Source organism: Apis cerana, linkage group LG11 (assembly GCF_029169275.1).
Source record: "Apis cerana isolate GH-2021 linkage group LG11, AcerK_1.0, whole genome shotgun sequence".
NCBI classification, from domain to species: Eukaryota; Metazoa; Arthropoda; class Insecta; order Hymenoptera; family Apidae; genus Apis; species Apis cerana.
In genome coordinates, this window is record NC_083862.1 from 12,932,632 (window position 1) to 12,944,286 (window position 11,655).

Below are 11,655 nucleotides of genomic sequence, written 5' to 3' on the forward strand. Positions count from 1 at the left end.
TCTATCAACGAATCTACCTGCAGAAATGATCGAGGAAAAAACCGACTCTGTAATTTAAACAGTAATCAACTTTCTTCTCTTTTGCTTGACAGTGAACTGAACACTTTGTTGATTATATGTAAGAAAAGCTTTGCGCATTTTTAACTTTCAGACAAACGTTATTCACGCCTACGACTTATTCCAACGTTAAATATCCTTTTAATTCCTGTTATTATTTCTTTGCAGTTAGAAGAAATCTTTGCAGTCTTATTACTCAACAAATTTTTTTAAAGTAAAAATATTTTATTTTTTTTATTTTCAATCCTTTGTTGCCAGTATTATTATTAAGAAATTCTTATTTAACTTATAAATATTTACGTCTCATACATGCTCAAACAACTATTAAATAATATCCAATTAACATTCTTGTAATTTTTTTTTCAATCAATTCAATTTTAACATCTCATACATTTAATATTCCAATTCTTATTTAATAATAATTATACATATGTATCAATATTTCAATTAAAATTCTTGTACATCAATGTTTCATATTTCATTTCTTTTATCAATTCTCAAATTTAATATATCTATTATCCTACTTATCTAATATATACTCTGATATTTAAAACTCTCTTTTCTATTAACATTTATATTTAGTACATTTATATCCCAATTATCATTTGTGTAACTTAAAATTAAGTCCAAATTCTATTCTTTCAATCAATATCTTCTTAAATCTCCATTAATCCTCCTAAATTCTTTCATTTTAATCATTATTGTATGATTATTATTGACCAGTTGTCAATCTTCTATTTAAAATCCAGATCGCGAAAATCCAAGAATCTAGAAGAATCGACAAATATTATACGATGCAGCCGGCTTCTTTAGCAGGTATAGAGCATTTATTTACAGTAAGATAGATATTCACGACAAAAGCATGTTTGAATTGCTGGTGCCGTGCCAGATGTAGTATGCATCAGAGAGAGGAATCCGAGGGTGGAGATTGAAACGGAGACGAGTAAAAAGATTCACTGTACTGCTTTCAACCGTCGAGAGATTAGCAAGCCCTACACAAACCTGCGAACGCCTTTTTCGCCCGATTTCGATGCAGTAAGGTGACACCTGCATATATGAAGTCAACCCTTGGTGATCTCTTCAAGTAAAATTGTGATTTATGAATATTATAAAAATTAATAATATTTTGCACGTTCTTATTTTTTTTATTTATTTATTTATTATTATTTCTTTAATTATATTCTCTTTATCATTTTTTTTGAAGAAAATATTTTTCATGAAAAAATTCAATCAATTAAGTGAATTATAAATAATCTCTTTAATATTTTTATCTGATAAATTAAATTAAATAAAAATAGTCCATTCAAAATTAATATCATATTAAATTTCGTATAATTTATCGAAATGCATTTTTACCTTGATATTCTAACGTTTAATATAACTTAATAATTTGGCATTTTTGGAATCTTTTATGATAGGGGGAGAAGATTCGAGGGCGAGATTTGCGGTAGCTTGATTTCATAAGGGTAATAAAATCTTTCAGGGCAATCAAGGTAAGGGAGGCCGCATTAAGGGAGGAACCTCGATCGGAAATCCGAGTTCCTCCTTACCTTCACTCTACATCTGGCATGATCGAGCTGCGACCAGGAAGACCCTCTTCTTTCCACTCTCTCTCTCTTTCTCTCACTCACTCACACACGAATTCCTGAAAGAGACAGGAAAAATAATTGGAACTCATCATAAAATATCGTCATATTATCGTCATTTTTATCGTCCATTAATTTTCTCATAAAGACTAAATTTCAATACAGTCATATGTTATTAATCATTAAAAATATGCCAATAAGATTATACGTACATATATGAAAATATTATAAATATGTAACGATATCATTATCATAATAATTGTATGAATAATTTCTTATAATAATATTTTTCAATATATTTTTTTTTTTCCTTTAAGATTGATAAATTTTTTTCACTGAAAAATATTTCCACAGAAGAGAGAATAAGCACATAAGTGTTGCGAACATAAAGTTGTCTTTCATATATTAAAAAAAAAAAAAAAAAAAAAGAAAATGTCTTTACGCTCCAACTCCCACTCGAGGACTTTCGAATCCGAGATGGGCTACGGTCCCCCTTCCCAGATCATTGTACCGCTTCACAATGGAGCCACGTCGTGCATGACGAGCTTAAGATCGCGACGGATTTCCTCCTCGCAAGATACAAAGGATGATCGAGGAGGAAGAGAAAATCTGGGAGGTGGTATCGAGCACGTGCGCGATCTGTAAAGATCGAAAGTCGCCCTGGGGGTTGGATGGGGATGACTGGTGGCACGAGGACCTCGAGACATAATGGAAAAACTGCATCTGCATTGGAAGGAGGAAAATGAGAAGAAAAGGAGAATCGGTGGAAGGAAAACCGGTGTCAACCTTAAAGAAAAATCTCGCTCTATAAAGGATATTTGCCATTGAACGTTCCTTATGTTTGAAGTACTTGCATCTGCCATTCTGTATAAAAATAAAATTTCACTGTGCAACTTGTCTTCTATAATTTTGAATAATTTAATAAACAAGAATATGCATAATTACAGTTGAATTAAGAATTAAAGTAGAGTTGTCGCAATTCTTTTGCAATTCTTATTGAGATTTAATGCTCCATTAAAAATTCTGAAAAACATATATATATTTTACTTTTCATTCTGAAAAAAATTCAACTATAATAATATTAAATAAGAGTATATATATATATATAAGTTTATATCTCCTTAATAAAGAAATTTAAAAAAAAATGGATCCTGTCAACTTACCATTTGCAAAGTCCCATTAGAAAACTGGTGGTAGCACAATAATAAACAATTAATAAAACAATTAATAAACAAGAATATGCATAATTATAGTTGAATCAAAGTAAGAATTAAAGTAGACTTGTCGCAATTCTTTTGCAATTCTTATTGAGATTTAACACTCCATTAAAAATTCTGAAAAACATATATATATTTTAGTTTTCATTCTGAAAAAAATTCAACTATAATAATATTAAATAAGAGTGTATATATATATATATAAAGTCTTTTCTCAGCAATCAGCTTTTAACCTGCACAAAAAATAATCAAATCTTTAGAAAAATGTGCAAAATTAGGACATATTGTATTAAGACCAAGAACAAAAAAGGAAAATAAATTTTTAAAAGTAAGAAAAATTCTTCGAAAAAATATAATATTTGATAAATTATCGATTAAATATTAATATTACTAATAAAATTACAGTGGAAAGAATATTCTACGCAATAAATAATCGCGCACTCGCAGCAAAGCGTCCTATCCGTTCAACTTTCGGTAATAGAATGATACGTCGCGTACGATTTTGTTTACGAAATTATATATTGGAGTGGGGATTTGTTCGACGAAAAGTCGTGCGACGTATCGAACACGAATGTAAACAGACAATTTCCTGAAAACGGATTATAGGATTATTATATATTATTATATATATATATATATAAGTTTATATCTCCTTAATAAAAAAATTTAAAAAAATTAAAAAAAAAAATTTAAAAAAGAAATTTAAAAAAAAATGGATCCTGTCAACTTACCATTTGCAAAGTCCCATTAGGAAACTGGTGGTAGCACAATAATAAACAATTGATAAAACAATTAATAAACAAGAATATACACAATTACAGTTGAATCAAAGTAAGAATTAAAGTAGACTTGTCGCAATTCTTTTGCAATTCTTATTGAGATTTAACACTCCATTAAAAATTCTGAAAAACATATATATATTTTAGTTTTCATTCTGAAAAAAATTCAACTATAATAATATTAAATAAGAGTGTATATATATAAGTTTATATCTCCTTCTTAATAAAGAAATTTAAAAAAAAAATGGATCCTGTCAACCTACCATCTGCAAAGTCCCACTAGGAAACTGGTGGTAGCACAGTACCACGTGCCATCGTTAAGAAAATTGATCAGGCCAAACCTCCTAGACCACCTTTCTCCCACCGTCTGCCAACCACCTTTTCCAAGTGAAAAATCAACGTGGCAACTGTTCCACCGACTGTTCCTCCTCTTTTCCAGATCTAGAAGATCCATGCAGCATCTGTGAAAACTGAAAGGAAACCGCTCTCGCGGAGGAGGGAAGGTCTGAGGAAGGAAAGTAGATGGTCGGAGAGTTAAGCTTAGGAGAAGGAGAAAGGAAAAACTGGTGGAGGGGGAGTCGTGGCGCGTGGTGAGGTAGGTGGTAGGTGAAAAAAGCATAGGAAAGAAGAAACTGACTGACTGGTTGTTAGAAGATGGCCTGTTGCCTGCGAGTCGGTGGTTCTCTTGTACTCCTGGGAACGTAGCGGCAGATGTTCTTTCGGACTCGATTGGCGCGTGCCCGCTGCCACTTGGCTGCGAAGAAGACGCTACCATCTGCCCCTTCTTCGTTTTCCCCTTCGACCTCACCCTCCTTCACCTTCTTTCCTTTACTCATACGTCCTAATATCACTGTGAGTGAGAGAATACGCGGTTGCACTGATACGGTATATGTGGTATATCTGTTTTTGAACAAGATATCACCGATTCCTTTTTTTTTTCCTCCCTCAGAGTCCACAGATAGCAACTATTCCGCAAAATGCACTCAGATAAAAAAGACGGCACGCGTCCCTTTGGTTGTTTTGTTGAAAAACTCTCAGTGCGAGAGGGTGCAATGAGAGAGTTAGGATGAGGAGAAGATAAATTTCAATACATATCTGTGGCGTTGTTTGTGGATAGAAATGAAAGAATAGAGATGTTTGAAGAAAACGTATGATAAGAAAAATTGAAGATCATCATCGTAGAAAGGAAGGATCTTGAGTATCTGAAAGAACAAAATTATAAAATATTAATATAGCGTATCACTTTTGGAATTACATAAAAGAATGAAAAAATGAAACAGGTGATGGAAGATTTATAAAAAAAAAAGAAATCTTCGATTCAAAGGTGATTTTTTATCGGTATAGCAAATTAAAATGAGAGAACGCTGCACGTCTAAGTTACGATCTTCGAGCACAAGGTGGTCGTTCGTACGATTTCAAATGGCGGTAGAAAACCGCAAGAGGAGATATCGATCGGAGTAATCGAAAACTCGTACAAATCCGACACCGAGGCATCGTTATCATCAGTTGGTTATTGTAGTTGGGCACGAGTCCCTCGAATTAAGATCGATCGATCCCGTATTATTCTCCCGTCTAATTTTACAGTCGCGGTCGCTCGCTCGAATTTACACGGCGTTGTTGGACGTCTCGCGTTTCCTGCCATACGGTTTTTACTCAATGAATCGCGTTATCAATGAAGAAAAACGATAGCCCGTCATCTATTCGCGGAGAAACTGGAGATCTTAAACGACGTGATTATTATTTTTAAAATACAATTGAAACGCTCGTTTTTTTTTTTTAAACACGATTGTGTAAAATGACTCTGTAAGTAGCTTCGATGGATTTTAACCAATAATTATAATGTGTCGATAAATGATACATTACAGAGAATATTTATTATTCGGATTAAAGTTAAAAAAAAAAGAAAAATCGTCTCGAGTATATCTCTCAAATTCTAATTTACATTTCCCCATATTCAAGCCGGAATCTATCAGGATGCCATAAGGTCTCCGTGAAAAAAAAAGCACAGGATAATTGCTTTCGAATCGGCGGTGAACAGAAGGTGAAACAAACGCGCGAGTCGAATGTTCCAGCCTCGTGAACCAGGTAAGGATTTCCATCCGGGGGATAGACGAAGGAGACGTGGAATAGACGCTTCTCTATCGTATATCAGGGCACAGATGTCAGAGCGCAGCTCCTCTCTTTCTTTCTTCCCTTCTTTTTTTCCTTTTTTTTTTCAATCGACCAGAAAAGAAAAATCTTTTCACGGCAGAAGGAGGGAAGCCGAGACGTGATCTGGCTTAACCTGGTTCAATATGGCTTGCGGAACATTGGTCGCGGATCGGTGGTGGCAAGGAAACGTGGCACGTGCCCCGTACAAAGAAAAACGAAGCGTTCTAACGCAGCATCCGCAAGGTCGGTGCCATCTGTTGCTGCCTCCTCACGGCCTGGAAACTGAGCCCGCTGGCCCACTTCGGACGAATTCTTTTCTGCTATTTTACCGGATAAGCACTCGCGTGCCAGCCTCCATCGCTCTCGTGCATGTACTCGGTTTAACGTTACCAAGTTGCCGGGCATTTCAAGAATGCAATGCGTTCCTTTTTTTCTGCAGTCTTTAAGATCCAGCAGCTGTCCATCGATTTTGATATTTTTGTCGAGTTAGCGAGATGATTATCGATGAACAATAGAAATCTGCAAAAATTAATCGACTTGTTAAAATATATATATATATATGTGTGTATATTGTTAATAAAATTATATAATTGATAAAATTTTTGTTGACTATAAATTGCAAGAAAAGAAAGTAAGATAAAGCAAAGGAATCAATCAAGAGTAATTAATGCTTGTCTTTAAAATAAACAATTTGTCAATTCAGCATCCGTAAAGAACCATCTGTTGTCAACTTCTGACTTTTTTATCCATCAGAACTCATTTTATTCATTCTCTGTTACATAGCTGGTAACAATTTAATTAATCATTATAAAATTCTTGAAAAAAATTCAAATATTCTTTTCTGCTATTGATATTGATTTCATCTTTATTGAAGAAATTTTTAGCTTTTATTTTCATTGTAGCGGATAATCTGTAATCAATAAATTATAAACGTGTTTAATTTTTCTAATACTTGCCTCAATTTTAATTGTCGAGATTCTCAAGTTTGATAATTAATTTCCAGTAGGACAATTTTCTTGAATTTCGTTGATCAAACATTGTGAAATCGTGAAAAGCTATAACACCAGCTGGTTGATCCTCCATGTCCCATCGTAAGAGACAGAATTTGAGTAATTTTTGGCAAAGGTGGCCTGACAGGTGTAATACGCAGACCTCTTACGTGTCATTAAGCATGAGGTAACATCAAGGAATTTCGCCATAGTGGTATATATACCGAACACATATTTGAGTATGATATCGTGGACGATATAGAAATTCAAGCATGGTCCTCTTGTGGACACGGGTTGACAGCTGTGCCGTTCGTCCAGCATCGTTACGCAGTGTCGTTGTAAAGTAGCAGAGGACTTAAGAAACTAACTGCAGTCTCCTCGAATATTTGAGCATGATATACTTTTATGCGGATGGATAAATTTCCAGCTTCGCTATGGCAGCTGCAAAATATGCGTTCAAACTTCAAGTATGTGCACTAACATGCGATAAGAATTTGTAAAATGTTGAAATAAGATATTTATCATATAAAACTTACTTACTTAAGTAATAAATGCAATCGCTTGTTTGTAAAAAATCACACCATACTCTAAAATGATAAAAAAAATATATACAACATAAAAATTGAAATATATTCAGAATAATTAGACAAAAATGTTTTCCATTCTCGCTAATTAGTCTAAATTTTAATTAAAATTTATTTAATTTTAATTTGAAAAAAAACACATTGCGAAATATTAAATATTTCTAATTTAAATTCGGATTTGATATTTTGATATTCCAGTTTCATAGCCGCATGTTTTAATTAATTGGCTAGTTGCATCATCGTCAAAACGAAATCACGAGCTGTCGATCGAATAAATCGGAATCCGACAATCAATCCGGGCTTTCCTTTCGTGCGAAATTCTGGTCAAGGATCCTTGTTTGGTATATTCCGAATTGGAACAGGTGCTCGTCAGGGATGTCGCGAGTAAAGAAGAATTTCAGGCGAACAGCCGTGATTGGTTCGTCGTGTGGGCAGCTGTTCGTAGCCTCCAATTAAGTAAGTGTTGTGTCGTAACAGGTGTCGCATGATTATCAGGTACCATGGAGGATTATGCCAATAAATATCATTTGTAATATTGTAACTAATGTGCGTTTTTGAATATAGATAAGTGGTATAAGACAATCCTCTATTAACCACTCTCATAAATATTCCTGTGGATAAAATTATTTGATTTCCTTTATCGAGGAATTTTTTTTTTAAAAAATAAAATTAATTAATCTTTCAGCATGATAACAGAAATATCAGATTTTATAATTAATGTCGTGAATGTCATAATTAATATCGAAATTTAAAAATAAGAAAAAAAAATTTTTTTCAGTCGATTTCCATTTCATTTGCAATTATAATAAATATATTATAATTATAATAAAATTCCTTTGAAGGATCTTTGAATGCGGGTTTGATCATGTGCATTGGCCGACATGGATGCAGGATCGATCAACGAAATTTCTGTAGAAACACCTGCAGATTTCTAAATTAATAACGCCAGGTCTACGGATATGATCAGATAAGAAGATATTCGATTCGCTGAAAATTTAATTATCCAGTCAACAGAGAATCAATTTAACTTTCTATTAGACATATAATCGTTTAAAAATCAGTAACTCGATCATTTCTTTAGTCCTTTTTAAAAAAAAATCAAAATTAATAACATAAATTTTAATCGATAAAATTTGAGGTTAGAATTTTCCAACATTTCATTGCCTGGATTAATAAATAGATTACTAAGAAAATATCCGTTAATATCTCACGTAACTAAAGGAAAAGCCCATAAAACTCAACTGGTGTAAAATTGCAAAATCAGAGACCACCTTGAGAGAGAATTAATAGCCCGAAGGAAAACTTACGTATAGTTGATGCCATGAAGGGAGATACGCATGCATGCACGATCGTACCCTTCCTGGGGATATCTGGTGCTCGTTTATAGTATACCTTCTATTTAGAGAGTTGGTGCATAATACCTTCCGATCAACCTTTGTCGGTCATTTTCCATGTAAAACAGTCATAGCACGTGCTATCGAGTTATCAAATCACTTCTTTCCTATATTGCGTAATATTTTAACAATATTTATTAGAAAAACATTCCAAAATTTCAATAATTATAATACATAAAAATTCTAGCGTAATTCTGTATAGTCATTGAAATTTCTGAATATTGAAAATGAAATTGATATGATATTCGTTACTTCAGAAAGGAGAACCATTTTCAACGGTAGCTCAATTGTTGCTGGATGAATAAGAGATCAGAAAGATTCGAGGTGAATTTAAATAGGAAAAGGAATAAAATGCAGCACGTGCAAAGATCACCGGAACACGCACGAAAATACTTGTCAGTCCTGCCAGATACCTGGATCATATTCAGTCATATAGGCTGGTGTATAACACTTACCTATCTTTACCCAGCAACCTACCAACCTCGGCTATCTAAGACGAGGCTCATCGTGGCATCGCACGGTGGTAGTAGCACGTGCTCAAATCCGAGCAGCTGCCTGTTTGTTGCCCCGGCAGGAAGGATATTCGCTTTCGACCCCCTCCGCCACTTCCTTCCCATCTTGTTCTCCTCGCTCGAAGAGCTCTCCTTTTTCTTTTCCTTCTTGTCCTTTTTCGGTTTTCACGCCAGTTCTCTACGACAAGAAAATGGAAGAGATGACGATGATACTTGTTCGTTACTCTGATTTCATTCTGATTTCATAGATTGATATATAAATCGGTTTTAGTTGAAAGTAATTACGCAAAGAAAAAGATTATCAGATGCTTTCATTGAATATAATTTAATTATATTATATAATAAATAATGTAAAATTATAATGTATTTTAATATTAATATTCTATTTTAATGTTCTTTTATTTGAAAGAGATATACATACTATTTTTTTATAATGTTTCATACTTATGTTTAATGTAATATTTTATCAAAATCATTTTGGTATTGATTTCAATATAATTGATAATTTCTGCTGAAATTAATCAATAAGTGTGTTAAATATTTAAACATCTTACATTTAATCAAATTTATCAAAAAATTTAATTGAATAGAATTGCAACGATAATTTGTCGAAATTGTATAAAATGTATAAAATTTATAATTCCCGCGAAAATTACATATATATTATGTACATGCAAGTATTTAGTATAATATATCGAATTCCACAAAGTAAATTGAATTACGATAAAAGTAAATTGTAATAATTATTTCTATTTACACATGAAATATTTTTATTTATATATATATATAAAATTTTTTTAGCAACATGAACACGATTTAAAAATCACAATATATAAATAATATATATAACATAACCTCAAGAGCTTTTAATTACGCATCATGTGAAATATATTTAAAATAATTATAAAATTATTTTCAGGTAAAATAATTCTATTTTGGAATGAGTTAATTATTTTACTCTGAATTCATTTAATAAGTGAATAATCAGTACAATTTTGCTGTATATCAATAAATTCAATTACATAATAAGAGTCAACTCATTGGAAAATAATGAATTAGCTAAATAAAAGAACGTATAAAATTATGTTATTCTAAAAATTTCTTTTTCAATTATTTTTACTTTTATTATTATCTTTTATTTTTATTTTCCGATGATTATTAAATATTTTTTACATTTAATTAAAGTATATTATAATAGTACTAACTTTCTATTTATGAGTTCGAAATATTAATTAATATACTATTATATAATATTTTAATAAATAAAATTGTTTAATCATGACTGAGATATTTTCACATTTTTTAAATATTGTTAAATATTGTTAAATTAGAAAAAAATAAACAGAAATCTAATAAGAAAAGTTTATTTTAAATTTTCATTTAAAGGTAATTTACGTTAATGCAGTATTCTTTCTTGACAGTATAATGAACTTTCAAGAACTTTCATAACAAACCTTATTAATGTCATCACGCAATCTAATTATACTTGTTGCAATTATTCAATCTATCTGAATCCCTTATGATTGCTTGTATCACAGCAAACATAATTCAAATTAAACCTTTCATTTAAACAATCTATCCTTGGTACAAAGAAAAATTTAAAAACAAATTCAAATAAAATCTCTTGAAATTCAAATAGAATTCGTGTGTAACGACATTTTTTTAAATAATCCGCCATGTTTGAACTATAAATCAAAGTAAAATGACATACATGCGTGTATGTAGTATAAGAAAAGCATTTAATTGACATGATTTCGATTGAATTTCACAAATAACAAATGAAAAAAAAGTAACACGCAATAATACCACCAGTGAACATCAAGCACTACCAGATATGCATTGGTCGGTGTCTGTACCTGCTCGACTCTCTCGAAAAACCGCGAGGAAAAGCAAAAGAGGGCAGAGTGGCGGAGGTGCAGCAGCTGGCTTCACCGCAACATCTGGCGGCATTCGATACTTATTCGGTAGTGCCACGCGCCACTTCCACGTCTCCGCCTCTCTTTTCTTTCTTTCTTCGCTCGCTTCCTCTTCCTATTTTCGCGCTTTTCCGGCCACGATCCGTCTGTCACACGACATCGAACATCATTCTGTCGAATTTTGTCGGTATCCTCTTTACTCGTTTCCGGCTCGATCGAACAATGGTCCATTGATTCATTATTCAAAACGTAATATTCTCTTGAGAGCTTATCTTCATTCAATTATTTTACACATTCCATTAAATTTAAATCTTTCGAATTGAAGGCAACTATATTATCGAATTCTATATCATCGATATTACTAACTCGATATTACTAATTCGATATTACTAATAATTCGATATTATTGACATTATTGGATTAACGAAATAATATTAAAAACAATTGCATTATTAATAATATTTTTTAAA

At 32.2% G+C, this 11,655-nt stretch overlaps 1 long non-coding RNA gene across 5 annotated transcripts; it reads right to left on the reverse strand.

Moving 5' to 3' along the window:
* Positions 1–1,411: 1,411 nt before the first annotated feature.
* LOC107995048 (uncharacterized) lies at positions 1,412–11,470 on the reverse strand. Of its 5 annotated transcripts, none has more exons than XR_009832109.1 (12): positions 11,126–11,470; positions 9,213–9,447; positions 8,671–8,864; positions 7,320–7,974; positions 6,120–7,220; positions 4,281–4,841; positions 3,903–4,080; positions 3,592–3,762; positions 3,264–3,449; positions 2,807–2,977; positions 2,589–2,666; positions 1,412–2,507 (listed from the first exon to the last, which is right to left on the reverse strand). It is a non-coding gene; the product is annotated as an uncharacterized LOC107995048 (long non-coding RNA). The 5 variants fall into 5 exon arrangements; XR_009832107.1 differs by having other exon boundaries at positions 4,277–4,841; XR_009832105.1 differs by having other exon boundaries at positions 3,903–4,841.
* Between the last annotated feature and the right edge of the window lie 185 nt (positions 11,471–11,655).